Source organism: Peromyscus californicus, unplaced genomic scaffold (assembly GCF_007827085.1).
Source record: "Peromyscus californicus insignis strain IS unplaced genomic scaffold, ASM782708v3 Scaffold_3__1_contigs__length_106647218, whole genome shotgun sequence".
NCBI lineage: Eukaryota > Metazoa > Chordata > Mammalia > Rodentia > Cricetidae > Peromyscus > Peromyscus californicus.
Window position 1 is genome coordinate 8,546,108 of NW_026294551.1, and position 15,220 is coordinate 8,561,327.

At 51.3% G+C, this 15,220-nt stretch overlaps 1 protein-coding gene across 1 annotated transcript in view; it reads left to right on the forward strand.

Annotated features, from left to right (window-relative positions):
• Sdk2 (sidekick cell adhesion molecule 2) overlaps positions 1-15,220 on the forward strand; it is a 285,293-nt gene that overhangs the window by 74,618 nt on the left and 195,455 nt on the right.

Here is a 15,220-nt window from a genome sequence, read left to right on the forward strand (position 1 = left end):
GGCAGATTCCTGGCTGAGACCTTGGGCAAGCAAGTCCCTTTCTCTCATGGGTCTTACTTAACATCCCTGGTAATGAAATCAAGGACAAGCTATGGAGTATTCACAGCCTGTTCTTCTTGATTGCCTGGTCCATGCTGGCCCACCAGCCTCCCAGCGATGTGGCCCTCTTAGCAGGGTCTGAATCTTCTTGGGTTTAGAAAGGCCAGTTCCTGACACTCTTCAGGACTAGTCAAGACCAAGCTCCCCACAAGGACCCTGCTGGATCATCACCATAGAAAGCACTTCCATTGCCCCACCTCTCCCTGGCTCCTGTAATTCCCTACACTCTATTTCAGCCTTCTCGGAGACAGAACCATATGCCCTCAGGTCAGGACTAGGCACACTGTTCAATGGTGTAAGCCCTCAGAAGACCAGGTGGTGTGATGAGGTTGGCTGCCTCCCAACATGATCCCCAGGCACTCTGGGTGCTAAACCCTGGCCCCAGAACACCAAGCGGGGCTCCTAAAAATGGAATAGACACCTTACTAGAGTAGAGAATTCAGTTTCAATCCTGGAACAAAAATCCACACTCAATTCGTGGTCTACATACTACTGCATATAGTATCTATTCACACTCACGGGGAGAACAGCCTGCGTGTGATTGTGACTGGATACCTAGCAAGAATGACAATGGAGAGCTCCCACAGCTAAAAGGGGAATGTGTGGATTCAGTCAGAGCGGAGCGGGGGTTCCCAGAGAGGGGGACATGGAGCCCAGACTTGATGCATAAGAACTCATGCTTGCAGAAAGGGAGGAGCATGTACCCCAGGAAGAGGAAGAGATGTCTGCACAAATGTGTGTGTGTGTGTGTGTGTGTGTGTGTGTGTGTGTGTGTGTGTGTGTGTGTGTGTGCGCGCGCGCGCGCGCGCGCACAGAGTTTGGGAGATTAGACACATAAGAATGAAGTATTGAGAGGGTCAGTTTCCTCCAAGACCCCTCTCCTTGGTGTCTTTGTGTCAAATGTCAAATAGTGGCTCCTTATGCATGGCATATGGCATTGCACAAAATGCCAGTTCCCAGAGATGAGGAAGATCTTACCAGTGTTCCCAGGAGCCTTGGGTGGCTGGAAAGAGCAGATGGCCTGAGATGGAGTGATCTGGACAGTGGGTCTGCTCTAGGGCTCAGGACTTCTGAATGATCTCTTATTGGTGAAATTATTAAGGCCACTCCACGTAGATAAAAGGAGATTTATTTAATGGCGTAACTTACAAATTAAGGGATAGGTAGGTCGCGGAGTCTGGGGAAGGTGTATCGCAGTCCAGCGGTGTTCTCTGGAGCTCTGCTTGGTACACCTCTCTAGTCCAGGGTCCCGCAACCGAGAGCGAGCGAGCCCGCCGATCCAGATCTCAGGTCCCCAGGCGCCTCCTTTCGCCCCGCCTTGTAGGCGTGACAGTTGCCGAAGTCTCAATGGGGGTTGGAACTTCCAGATCAAAGCTGGAATGGCTACCCACTACAATCTCTTTATGGGAGATTTAGGATGCCAGCTCCTCTGTGACCTCCTCCCCAGTCCATCTTCCTCCGCTGTCTTCCACTGAGAGTGGCACACCCCAGTAGGAAGGAGCCAGGATTTCAAGAGGGCATGTTAGAGCCATCAAATGCATTCCTTTGAAGAGGCTTCTATAGCCAAGCTTGCACCTGGGGAGGGGGATCACTAGGGACACTCCCAGAGAGCCCAGGGAAACCTAGGGCTCAGAGGAAGCTAGACACACCCCTCTGCCTACACTCCAAGGGAAGGGGTGATCTGGGTCTCCTGAGCTCAGGATCATTCTTGGCTATACAGCCAGTTTGAGATTAACCTGGGATAATGGGAACCTATCTCACATTTTTTAAAAAGATTTGTTTTTTAAATTGTGTGTTTGTGTGTGCATGCATACACATGAGTGCTGATCTTGTGGAGGCCAGATGTGTTGGATTCCCCTTGGGGTTGAAGTTACAGACAGTTGTGAACTGCCTGACATGGGTTCTGGGAATAGAACTCAGGTCCTCTGCAAGAGCAGTATGTGCTCTTAAGCACTGAGCTATCTCTCCAGCCACTAAACTTTTCCTAATAAACTCTAAGTTTGCTTCTAAATTGAAGAAGTAATAAGAATTCCAAGGTCACCATAGGAACCTTTGCATTGAGTAAATGATGTACAGGGATAAAGCCTTGACACTGGAGATGGTGGACCAATATTAGCCTCCCTATGGGAGGTGCCATGGGCTCTGGGCACTGGCTGCTGGGGCCTATTCCACTTCTCCAGCTCTTGGCTCTGATGAGATCTAGAAAGAGCACATTCCCAATCCTAAAGACTGGGTGTCTCAAGTTCCACACCACTCCCATGCCTAGAGGAGGGGGCCGTGAACTCTCTTCTTTCCCATCCCCCACATCGGCTGTCAATCCTTCCATTCAGAGAAGCACTGTAAAGCTGTGGTACTCTCCCTGGTCCCCAAGAGCAGGGGCTCAGAGTCCCCCACATAGAGGGCCCTGATAGTGCCACTCCTCAACAGCTCCCCTGAAGGTGACTGTCCCTATCTCTGAGTGCCAGGCAGAAGGCTGGGGGAAAACACTCTTGAGCTGAGAGGCTTGCCAGGCAAAGAATTAAAGTGCAGGGTAAATGAAACCAGAGAAAGATATGCCAGGGGGTCAGTTCCAAAGAAACTCTGCCAGAGACGTAGCCCACACCATGCCACAGTGGCTGGCACCACGTTGACATCAGCTACAGGCTCAGCAGTCAGCTGGGCCAAGTTCAAATCCCGTTCCTCGACATCCTACCATTGAGGTCTAGCACAAGCCACTTAAGTCGTGTGTCTGTTTCTTCTTGTCACTGACATACGATGTGGCCCAATGTCAGAGTGCTTGCCTAGTGTGTATGAAGGTCTAGTTTGGATGCCCAGCACAGCAAAAGAAAGAAATAAAAATAAAAGTGGGCATGGCCATAGTGCCTACCTGGTTACTTGGATGCTAGGAAGTGAGGCCAGGTGGCAGACAATGGGCGCCCAGTGCACGTGGCTCCTTGTAATGATCTGACTTAACACAGAGAGGCCAAAAGTCAGAGGACCAGGGAGGGCCCTTTGTTCCGTGGACTCTTGTTCCTCCAGCAACAAGCTGGCTTCATCGCATGATGTCTCTGCCTAGCTTTCTTCCCTCCTCCAATGATCCGTAGCTCTGGCTTGGACTCAGACAAATAGGATGTCTGCCTGCCTGAGAGGTTGTGAGCTCTTGCTTTGCCTCCTGGGTGCAGATGATCCTGCACTGCTAGGCTCCTACCCCACGCCCATGGACACAGCAAAGTGAGGAAAGACAGTGACCAGGAGAGACGGGGTGAGTCTGGATACTCTCCAAGACTCTCAATGGCCAAGCACAGACACACCCTTCAGCTCAGCCCTCCCAGACTGGGACCTCCACCATTCTCTCATTCCCCCCAGCTTGAAGATGTCCACCTCCATCACCCCACCCCTGACACACTGCTTATGACACAGATGTCATGAGTCCTCACCAAGCTGCCTTAACATGAGGGGATTCTATCTCAAATATGTTGCACAAATGAATAATAAAAACAAAGGAAAATTACCCTCTTTATTGAAACTCATTTTATGAATAAAACAATTATTCTGGTAATTGAAAAAATGTGTCGTTAAATTAAATGCAGTGGTTCCTATTAAAATTTTAGTGCGTTTTTGCTGCTGCCGGCTAGAGGCTGGTAATTATAGTCAAGAGTTTTGCTTTCTCTTTATTGTTTTTTAATCTCTCTGTGCTGCGGATCTCCAACGATATTTTATGTCAAAGAGATTTAGAACTGTGCCCCAGAAGGGGGGTGAAGCTGGCCGGGGGAGGGGGAGGCTAGCAGGGGGACTACAGCGACATCTGCCTCTGACTTGGAGCTTGCCTGTCATTCCAGATGTCCAACAGTTTTGATTGGTCTCTTCACCCATCTGTCAGCCTAACATCCAATCACAGCCCTCTAAATGTAGTTCCTGCCCCTCCATGCTCCTCCCTGACAGAAGCAACTGGAGTTAGGTGCCTAGGATGCCTGGGTATCACTGTCCCTTGGAACCTGGATTTGGAAAGCTGCAAGGTGAAGTGGGTGGGACCAACCAGCTAAGGCTCCTCCTTCCTTAGGGGTGGGGTTACTGAGGAAGGGTATGTTACTTTGGGGTTTGTGATCATATTGAGGAGCAGGCATGTCCCTGCCCTTCCCACCACTTTATCCTTAACTGGCAGCTTAGCCTCTGTCAATTAAGGTGGAGAAGGGAAGAAAAGGAGAGCTGTATTGCAGCCTGCTTGGTATAGAGTGGACCAAAAAGGAGAATGGGCAGGAGAGTGCGTGAGAAAAGTTGCAGGTTCCCTTTCCAGCCCCCGGCCCACTCTCTACACATACATCGCAACTAGTAGGCAAGATTCCCAAAGCATCACGGCTTCTGCTCCCACACTGGCAGGAGCCTCCAGACTCCTAGGCTGACTTAGACCCGCCATGACTGCCCTTGATGTGTTATATGTTTCTGGCTCACTCCGTTCTGTTCTTTGTCTGGGAGATTAAGCTCCTGGTGGGCAAGGTCTCTGGCTGTGCAACATGCCACTGGGAGCTTGATGGATGGAGCTGGGCTGGGAGCATCCTGACATTTATCTCTAAGACACCAGGAGTTGATTAGGAGCCAGATGCCATTGTCCAGTGATGTCGAATGCGGCCTGGGTACCAGCAGTGAGGAAGGCATAGTAATCCAGAGCCCAGGCTGGTATACCATCTTGCTCCTCTGTGCCCACCTGGATTGCTGCTTCATAGATCCCTTTCTCGGCTTTGCTATAGTTCAGCCTGAATTGCAAGAAGCTCTCTGCTCAGTGTCCCGGGCTCTGAAATTAGCTGGCTTCGGGCTGGGTTTGGCTAATGGGAAGCCGGGGCAGGATATAGGATGTGGAGGGAGAAAGAAGCTGGGGTCCCCTCCCCCACTCTCTTATGTCTATCCTGGCAATCCTGTAGCTGGCTATATCTGACTCATGACATCATCTCAGTGGGCAGGTGACTCGCCCTGGTTTTAGAACCTATTTCCTCACTGACCCCAGCACCTTGGGGGTGGGGATGGAGGCTTCCTGAATTATAGACCTCTGGGTTACTACTGTATTTGCCCCATGTAGCTTAGAAGCCCTCCCATCACCTATAGCCAGTTCCTCAGAGCAAACTTCAGTTTCAATACAACAGTTAGCTTCTGTTTTCCTAGCTGGACTCTGACCAGATGCCCACCCTGGTGACACCCCAGGAAGGAGAGATAGCTAGCCCAGGACTGTGGGCACCCCGCTGAGGATTGGAGAGGCTGTAATCTCCTAGCCTCCCTCCTCCCACTAGCTTCCATTCTGGATGTTCCAGCCCCCAAGTAAAGAGGCTGCTGTGTGCAGCAGCCGGTCCCCACACTGTCCTTGCCACCTCTCCAAACAAGTGCCTTCTGGTGGTCAGCCCTTTCTGATTATTGTCAGATGCCAATCCATCCGCCCTGGGACAGTTCCTCAGCTTATAGGGAGAGTAGAGATAGTGATTTTCCCAGTAGGCCAAGGGGTATGGTATTTCCTGAGCATCCAACAGAATATATGTCAGCACCGTTGACCCTGGAGACGAGTGACTGGGAGGTCAGGGTCCCACACCCCCGCCACCCCCTGCCCTTTACCCTACACTGTATCCTGTTGAGAACTTTAGTGAGCATAGTCCCAAGACCACTTAGCTCACCCTAACCTGGAAATGCCCAGGACCTCAGACCAAGGAAGCACATGGCAGCCACAGAGGAGTCGAGCCATAGGAAGTGTGTCTGGGTGCTGCAGCCAGCTGCCAACTGCCCTGGGATCCCCAGAAGTTCGGGGCTCAGCAGCGTAGAGGTATGACACAGAGTTGCAGGCAGATGACAAGCAAGATCCAGAATTCATCTGCCTTTTCTGTCCCCCTAGCAATATCCACTGTCTCCGTCTGGATTTTGGTCCCGGGATCACGGTTCCCTACCTGCCCTCTCCCTTCGGTCCCCAAGCTGCAGCCAGGATGATCTTTGGATATAGAAATCGGTTACCCTTTGGTGGCTCCCTATCTCCTTGATTACCCCTTGAACCACCCTTCTCAATATTTTCCCAGAATCTCTACACACCCTGGCATACATGGTGTCCCCCTCTGCAGACAGATTTATTATGTTTCTCTCCCACTAAGGCACATGTTACTTCTGGCTCGTGACTCTTGCCTGCCCTTCGGGCTGTGACTAGGGCACACGTTCCTCTAGAAAGCTGTCCCTGACTCCTGCAGCCAGGATTAAAGATTCCCCCTGTCCCCCAACCCCCACCTAGACACATCATGTTTTGCTGGCTTGTGTCTGGGAGGCAGAGGTTGAATTTAGGTTTGCGGTACCTGGTCCATGCCAAGGACTCAGAGAACGGTTTTAGGGGTAAATGGGTGAGGCATCGAATTGCCTAACTAAAATAATCATCATCATCATCATCATCATCATCATGTAGAAGATGAAGAGAACCTGCAGAGCCCAGCACAAGGAGGAGGCTATAGAAAGCTTTGTCTAGTGTGCATAGTCCCGGCCAGGCAACCTGTCTGTGGCAGTCAAGGAGGGCTTCCTGGAGAGAGAGAGAGAGAGAGAGAGAGAGAGAGAGAGAGAGAGAGAGAGAGAGAGAGAGAGAGAGAGCGCAGCCCTCTCTTCCCACCCCTCTCTCCTGGTCCCCCTCTCTCTTCACTCTTCACCCTGCTTCTCTGCCAGCCCCAGAGCGTCTCCATGAAGGAAGCCTGCTGCTTGCTGCTCCTCTCCTCAGCAGAAAAATCATCCCTTTATCAGCCAGCAACAGGGCCAGGGAAGGGACTGCTGGTGTCTGGGCAAACAATGAGAAGACCAATGGCGTCATAGTGACAGGAGTCCTTGACGTGTCTCCTTACGAGGCAGCCAGGGTCGTCATTGAAAGTCAGAGCGGCTGGGAAAAAGAGAGCTGACAGCAGAAGCTGTTAGTGAAGATGACATTTCTAGGGTGTCTGTGCTGGCAGCTGGAGCCAGAGAGGACTCCGCTGGGCCTGGGGAAAGCTGGAGTCGAGGTTCCTGTCCCCAGTGGCCAGTGGCCAACTTGAGTGTATAGGTCAAAGGCTACAGTGACCAAGCTGAAAGCTTGGTGGGTGTTCTGGTTTATTTCTGTTGCTCTGGTGAAATACCCTGGCAAAGCATCTCAGGGGAGAAAGGGCTTATTAGGCTTAAAATTCCAGGTTGCAGTCCATTGTATCAGGGAAGGGACTTGAAGCCGTTAGTCACATCACATCCAGCGTAAAGAGCAGAGAGAGAAATGAATGCATGAATGTTTTCTTATGCTCAGAGCCTAGGGAATGGTGCTGTCCATGGTGGACTGGCTCTTCCCACATCAATTAATAAAGACAGTCCCCCAGAGATATGCCCACTGATCCACCTGATCCAGACGATCTCTCATTAAGACTCTTCCTAGGTGATTCTAAGTTGTATCAAACTAGCCATTGTAATAGATAAGAGGGAGAAGGCCTGGGTTCTCCCGGCTTGGTTTCTTCCAGACAGTGTTCAAGTTCAGGGCAAGGTCCAAAGTCATACCTTCCCACAGAGCATCCCTGGGCTCCCGAGTGCTAACCTCTGAGGACAGTGGAAAGGAAAGAGGCCTTAGGATGGAGTATCATCCTTGTCCCCTCCTTGCTCTGTGGCATTCGACATGAAGTTCTCTCTGCCTCAGTTTCCTCGTTGTATAAAGTGGAATGATCAGAGATGTAAACAGCATCCATCTGGCCTGTCTGGAGTAGAGAAAGGTCAAGGGGCTTGCTGGGCGCTCACTGCGTCTACCCTTCCCTCTGCAGAACCGTGTACTCAGAAGCAATGCTGCCATGGCTGCTGCCACGGCCACTGCACACAGAGGCTTACTCTCCTTGGGACACATGGCCTGAGCCCCAAAGCCCACCACCTATCCAACCCCTTGAGGGTGCAGACACTGGCAGTGTCAATTAGCATTTCTGTATACATGAGAAGACAGGACCAAAACCCAACCAGATCTCCTGAAGCGGACACTATACCTCCAGAGCCAGAACCGAGTCCCCAACCGTCCCATCAGGGTGACACAGGGATGTGACTGAGGGTGCAGTCTGGACCTAGGGAACTTGTACCCCAGATCTGGTGCCATCAGGCTATATGGTCCCTGTACCTCTCTCAGAGCTGCCTCTCTTCAGGTCCCTTGAGTCAGTCACCAGCATTTGGGAAGAAAAAAAAAATCATCCAGATTCTGAAGGTAAATTCGACACCAAATGACAAACCTGACTGTCAGACCAAAAGGGACATCTGGGTTGAAGATGCTTCCTTCCACATACCGTCAAAGGCCTAGAGACTCAGAATCAGGAAGCCGAGTCCCCTGCCAACATGGAAGAGCTAGACTGCAGCCCCAGGCAGCCTAAGAAGGTAACAGACTTCCTCTGATTAGGTGGAGACAGAGATATGGCCTTGGCAGTGACCAGGAGGGGGCCCCTTCCTTGCTCTGAGATAAACCATCGTTGCCTTGCTCTCTCTGCCTAACCTGCCTCAGGGAGCCACCTGACCTGTGGTTCCCACAGCTTTAAGCATGTCCCATGCCATGAAGAAGCAGCTGGTTCAGGTGCCGTATCAGAGCAAAAGTGCCCATTAAGCCACCACTGGCTGCCAGGCCCACAGTGTCCCGGGAGTAGTGTTCACAGATATGTCAGCCTAATGAATTAATTGATTCTTTTCTGTACAGCTGCCTGAGGGAGTGTGGGGGGTGGTCCAGGGGCAGCTGGACCCCAGGCAGTCTCCTGCCCAGCCCCCTCCTTTACTCCAAATTCCCAGAGGCTGTTTTTCTACCCTAGACTCCCCCTTTGGAGGTGAGGTCTGAGCCTCTGATGGAGTCCACCTTGTTCCTAGGCTGCACCCCACACCCCATCTATCCCTGCTAACCCTTCCTGCCTGCCCCACCCAGTCCACTGAGGCAGAGAAGGAATGTGTCCAGTCCCTGTATACACCTCTCAGCTAGATGTCCCTCCCCGTCTCTGTTAGTGGCACTGAGAAAGCCGTATCTCTAGCTGGGAGGAATGGGGCTACCTGGAATCTGGGGAGCAGTGTTCAAGGCTGAAAGGACCCCATTCCTCCCAAAGACAGGAAAGTCTTTTCCTAGGGTTCACTGTGATGTGAACAGGTGAACTGAGCCCAGAACCAGTCCCCACTTGAAAACTAGGGTCCTTGAGGCAGATTTGGGCTGCAGCCGGCCACCCCTCCACCCCATCCCAGAACAGCTGGTGGCTGGACTGTAAAGCCTGGTGGGACCTTCCATTAATCGGCTTTAATCAGATTGGGGGAACCATCTGGAAATGGCAGCACTGTCCCCAAATGTGACACTCCTAATCAGGCTCCTGGGGCCTCAGGCAGTGGGGTGGGGGTAGGGCTCCTGTGTTTCTGGTCCCTTCTCCAGCCTTCAGGCAGGGCAGAGTTAGCTTGGTGTCTGCTCTCTGTTCTGCCCCCTCTTTCTGGGCCGCTCAGGCACTTCTTCCTTATCTCCAGCATCATCCCTTCTCCGCGTACATTGTCTCTCAAATAGTTCTGGCAGGCCTGCATTAAGAAATGGGAAAAGGTCTCCGAGCTGCTGTCTGGGCCGAGCTGGGAGACAAGGTGGGGTGGGTGAGGGGGAGACAACGAGCTGGCAGCTCAGGGAGAGAAATAGGATGAAGTGAGTCCCGTGGGGTGAGCTCCCCGATCTCATCTTGGGCCACGATAGCCAGGCAAAAGCCCAAGAGATAAGAAGCCCTGACAGGACGGTATGAACTTGAGAGGCCTTTCTCTGAGGAGACAGGAAGGAAGGAAGAGAAGTCTCGGGGATCTGGGATTCACTGTGTGAGAAAGGACAAAGGACCTGCTGCCCCGCAGCCCAGGTGATTGGCAGGCCCTGGTGTGGGGGCTGCGGAGCTGGCTCTAACCCTGCCTGCTGCCTGTACTCCTTGGAAGTCTCATGGGAGCCCTCTCTCCTCCTTGAGGCTCCGTTTTCTACCTGGGAAGTGAAGAGGTTAGGTTAAAAACTGGCTGAGGTGGCATGAAGCATGCTGGCTAGAATGATAGACATGGTTATGAGACTGCTATCTCTGTCTGTCTACCATCCATCCATCCATCCATCTATCTATCTATCTATCTATCTATCTATCTATCTATCTATCTATCTATCATCTTTCTGACTATCATCTATCTGTGTGTCTATCATACCTACCTAATCATCTACCTGCCTATCATCTATCTATCTATCTGTCTATCTATCTATCTATCATCTATCTAGCCACCCATCCTCTTCTCTCCCTTCTTCCTTCCATCCATCTAACAGCTGCCAAGGAGGCAGCTGCTACAGTCACATCTGGCTGCAGACTCTGACAACAGTAGTGATCTAAGACCCAGGCAAGTCTCACCCTCATGCAGTGCAGAGCTGCTGGGGACACAGATGTAGGAATCGTAATAGTGGAGATGGAGAGGCACTAAAGAAGGGGACATGGCAGACCAGCCAGCCTGCTGGGATCAAGGAAGGCCTCCTGGAGGAAGTAACGGAGCTTCAGCCTGGAGGCTAAGTCCTAGGTACACTGGCCCCAAGTGCTATGAAATTCTCCTGAGTCGAGTGGAAGCAGAGGCTCTTGGCAAGCACTGGTGGTCTTCAGTGTGTGACACATTGTAGTGGCCCTTTGTCTCTAAGAGTCCTGACCCAGTGAAACTTTCTCCTGTCCCCTAGACCCTCCACACTCACCTCTCTGCTTACTCATTCTCCCCTCCACTTACCTCCAAGACCATGCGGCAGAGTGACTTCCTCCTAAGTACTCCTGTGTCCCCTGATGTCCCTGGGCTTCCAGTTTCTGATTCTGTACCCCCTTCCCTGTTCTGGGACACGCTCGTGAGCAGCTGCCTCTCCTGTTATGTCCTGGGTTCCTAGAGGACAGACTTGGCACTAGCTGAAAGCCAGTGAGATTGGACAATAGAAAAAGAGAGGATGTGGCCTGATTGTCCCCACGTCTGCCCAGTGCAGGGGGCACAGCAAGGCTGGCAGAGCTCAGATGTCAGGATGTCTGTGTCCTGGTGAACATCTCCAGCCCTGTGGACTGGGATCATCCTACAGAGTGGGTTTGGGGAACCTCATCTTTCCCTCCTGAGAATGGCATTTTTTTTGAGACCTTTGTGCCTAATTTAATATTTGATACGTTGTGTTCCTGATGAGAGTCACTAACTCAAATAAGCTTCAGACCTCATGCAGCCCAAGGCTAGAGAAGAAGCATGCAGAGACCCTGGCCTCAGAGCTCCTGCCAGCCTGGGGCCCTTCCGCAGTGCTGACAGGGCCCCTCCACGGTAAGGTGTCAGTTTTGATTTTCAGGAGAGGACTCTTCTCCTGTGGCCCCGTAGCCTGTCCTATCACAGCCAGTCCCCACAGTCCTGACTTGGAGATCCCTCCTCCTGAGGCTCATTCCTGTTGAACTACTCCACATCCCCTTCACCAGGGCAGGTGCCCAGGAGGAGCAGGCCTGCCATCCAGGAAGTACAGACATCACTTTTCATACTACTGTAGATCAACTGTCCTGTCTGTGGATAGTAGCCATTGTGGTTACCAGGCAAGCCTGGTCTAAACTGCATTCTCTGAGCCATGCCAGTCCAAGGAACTCGTATCCAAAGGCTTAGAAGTAGACCTTGCAGCCGGGCGGTGGTGGCGCACGCCTTTAATCCCAGCACTCGGGAGGCAGAGCCAGGCGGATCTCTGTGAGTTCGAGGCCAGCCTGGTCTCCAAAGCGAGTTCCAGGAAAGGCGCAAAGCTACACAGAGAAACCCTGTCTCGAAAAACCAAAAAAAAAAAAAAAAAGAAGTAGACCTTGCATGGCATTGCATGGCATAGGCCAAGTGCCCTATGGAGCCCAGCTCGCTTCCCTCCCGTAATCCTGGGCACTTTAGATGTTTCCTGTTGCCCAAGATCCCTAAATACATCCTTTCCATTGTGTGACACTCCACAGTTTGCCATGTGTACCCCACAGATGCGGCTCTGTTTTGTTCTTGTCCCAGCTCCGCACTAAGGGAAGTGTGACTGTCACATTAACAGCAGACTGAAGCTGGGGCAGAGGGGGCTGTCCCAAGGGTCTCCAGGCAAGCCTAGGCCAAAGTCAGCATCTGTGGCTTCCTCTTACCGTGCCCGAGCCCATGAGCTTGGACCTCAAACTGCATCCACACTGCTGCTTCCTGGGGAATGACCCCTTCGGAAACAAACTGCTTTTCATTCAGTGTCCTCTCCCTCCGGCCCCTCCATGTGGCTCCTCCCCTTCTTTCTGCTGCTGCATGCTGGGTGAACTCATTTTCATATGAAACCAGACAAAAGCAGAGCAAATTAGGAAGGTGGAAACGCCCCAATAAATGCTGAGCCAGCAGGAGGTGGGGGGTGGGGAACCCTGGCCTTGGAGCATCTGGGATACGGACTACAGACAGGTGGCCCACCTCAGTGTCCTCACCTGTGAAATGGGGATGTCCCAGCCTCACCCTTGGAAACAGTAGGGAGGGGACCAAGAGGGACAGGAACGGGGCCCTCAGCAGCTTGCCCCCTCACCAACTGCCTGTCAGTCCTGGCCTCTGGCCTTCATGTGTCAGTCTGGGGATTATCAGTGCCTCTGAATCCACTTGCCAGCGGGGAGAGCCAGGCCCTGGCACTGTTCCATCTTTTAGAGGGACACTGAACACTTGGCATGCAGCCCAGTCCCCACACCACAGCCCACTCTCTCCAAACCCTAGGGACCCACCCCTTCCCCCTCATCAATGCCCCAGCTTGAGTAAGGAGGGGTACCCTCACAGTGAAGCTGGGCAGCAGCTGCAGAAAGCTCACAGGGCATCTGTCAGCAGCCATTTGGCAGTTTGCTAGACTGGGACCACATTAGTGGAGTGAGTGGAAGCAGAGCAGGGATGCCACAGTAAGGGTGCCTGGGGAGGCCGAGCATGTGGAAGTCGCCACAGCTTGGCACCCTCCATCCGGTCTGTACTGGTGGAGATACTGGACCATCTAGCATGTCTCCACCTCATTCAGACCTATTTAAGGAGTAGACCAAAGTCAAGAGAGGCACAGGAAAGGACCTTGAATGGGAACCTAAGTCTGGGACTCTGTTGCTAGCAGGTGGGTGTGGTGTTGTAAAAGAAATATCCCTCACAGGCTCAGACATTTTGACACTTGGTCCCCAGTTGGTGACCCTGTTTGGAGGGGTTGTAGGGAGGTGCAGCCTTGATAGAGGAAGTGTGTCACCAGAGACCAGCTTTTAGAATTTATAGCCCTACTCATGTCTAGTTCATTTTCTGCTTCATGCTTGTGATGAAAGATGTGATCTTTTACCTTCTTGCTCTCACCAAGATGCCTGCTGCTTGCGTGCCTCTGCCCCATCATGATGGACTCTCATCCCTCTGGAACCTTAGGCCAAAATAAACTCTCTCTACCTTAAGTTGCCATCAGTCATGGTGGTTTTACCACAGCAACAGAAAAGTAACCAACACAATGAGTGTCCTCAAGTTTGACCGTCCTAGCCAGTTTCCTCCTTTATCAATTGGTTATTATAGCAAATGCTGTGCATCACTCGGGGTTCTACTGAGAACATCACATAGGTGAGCCTTGATATTCCTGAGTTTAAAGTACTATCCTTGTTATAGCAGGAGGGATTGAATTCAGATGCAAAGAAGCTCTGTGTGTGTGTGTGTGTGTGTGTGTGTGTGTGTGTGTGTGAGAGAGAGAGAGAGAGAGAGAGAGAGAGAGAGAGAGAGAGAGAGAGAAATGTCACTTCCTGCTGCTGGTCTTTAAATTTAAAATCAAACAACCCAAAGCTGAAGAGATAGCTCAATGGTTGGGAACACTTATTGCTCTTGCAGATGACCTGGCTTTAGTTCTCAGCATGTACATGGTGACTCACAACAACCTGTAACTTCAGAAGGCCCCCTTCTGGTCGTCACAGGAACTACACACATGTGGTGCACATACATACATGCAGACAAAACACTCATCCACATAAACTACAATAAATGAGTGAATTTTTAAAAATTTAAACCCAACCCCACTTGAGGACTGTTCCACCAAATATTTTACTAGCACCCTAAAAACAAGGAACACTGAGAAACAGAGTCAAGGTGTGGGAACACATAATTGCCGAATGTAATGTGCTACCCTGGGAGTAGATATTAGGAGAAAACTAAAAAGGCTGAATGGAATGTGTGTTGTCATTAATAAGAATGCACCAGCACTGGCTCATTCCCTTTAGCAAAGCTACCTGTTGATGTACGGCATTCACAAAGAGGGAAACTGCATATCTCATACATGGGAATTCTGGGACTATTCTCACAACTTTTCTTACAATGAACACTTACTCAAAATCTATACTCCTACTGCTAAGCATTGCCTTCCGTCTGGGCACAGTCAAGTTGCTCTCTTCGATTCTTTGTCTTGTATTTAACAGTTTGACACAGAAGTAGTCTCTCCATTACAGAAACGACCTAAGGGACGGTGACTTATTTGGACTCATTGCTTCACAGGGCTTTAGTCCACCATGGTGGAGAAATCATGATAGTATATTTGTGGCAACAGAAGTGTGTGACAGAGGCTCTCTAGATCATGGTGGACCAGGCACCAGGGACCAAGGGCCACACTACATTCTTCAAAAGCCCACTTGTAGTGTTCTACTTCTGCTAGCCAGACTCCAACCCCTGAAGGTTCCACAACCTACCCAAACAGCACCACCATCTGAGGACCTAGCATTCAAAGCCATGAGCCTGTGGGGAGTGTTTCACATTCAAGGCATTATATAGGATATATCTCCCTAAACCTTGCTTACACACATACATGTAGAGTCTGTGGCCTCCACTTGATTTCTCAAGTATGTGCTGAGGCTGTCTGGAGTAAAGGAGGCAGGGAAACCCAGGAGTCAGCGGCAGAGACCCTGACCCCGCAGCCCATTACTGGGTCTCACGTTGCTCATGGAGGGGTCTGAATGAGCAAGCTGATTTACCTCTGATCCTCAGCTTTGTGGGAGGCAGGGACCCCACCTGTTGTAGATGCTCATTAAACAGAGGCCATGTTTTCCTCTCTGTGTATGTGGACATGGAACCATGTCTGCAGAGCCCTGGTTCTTCCCACAAGAAGGGTTCCTGAAAAGCTCTGGCAAAGTTTTCAGATGGCCACAGGCAGCTCATACCCAAA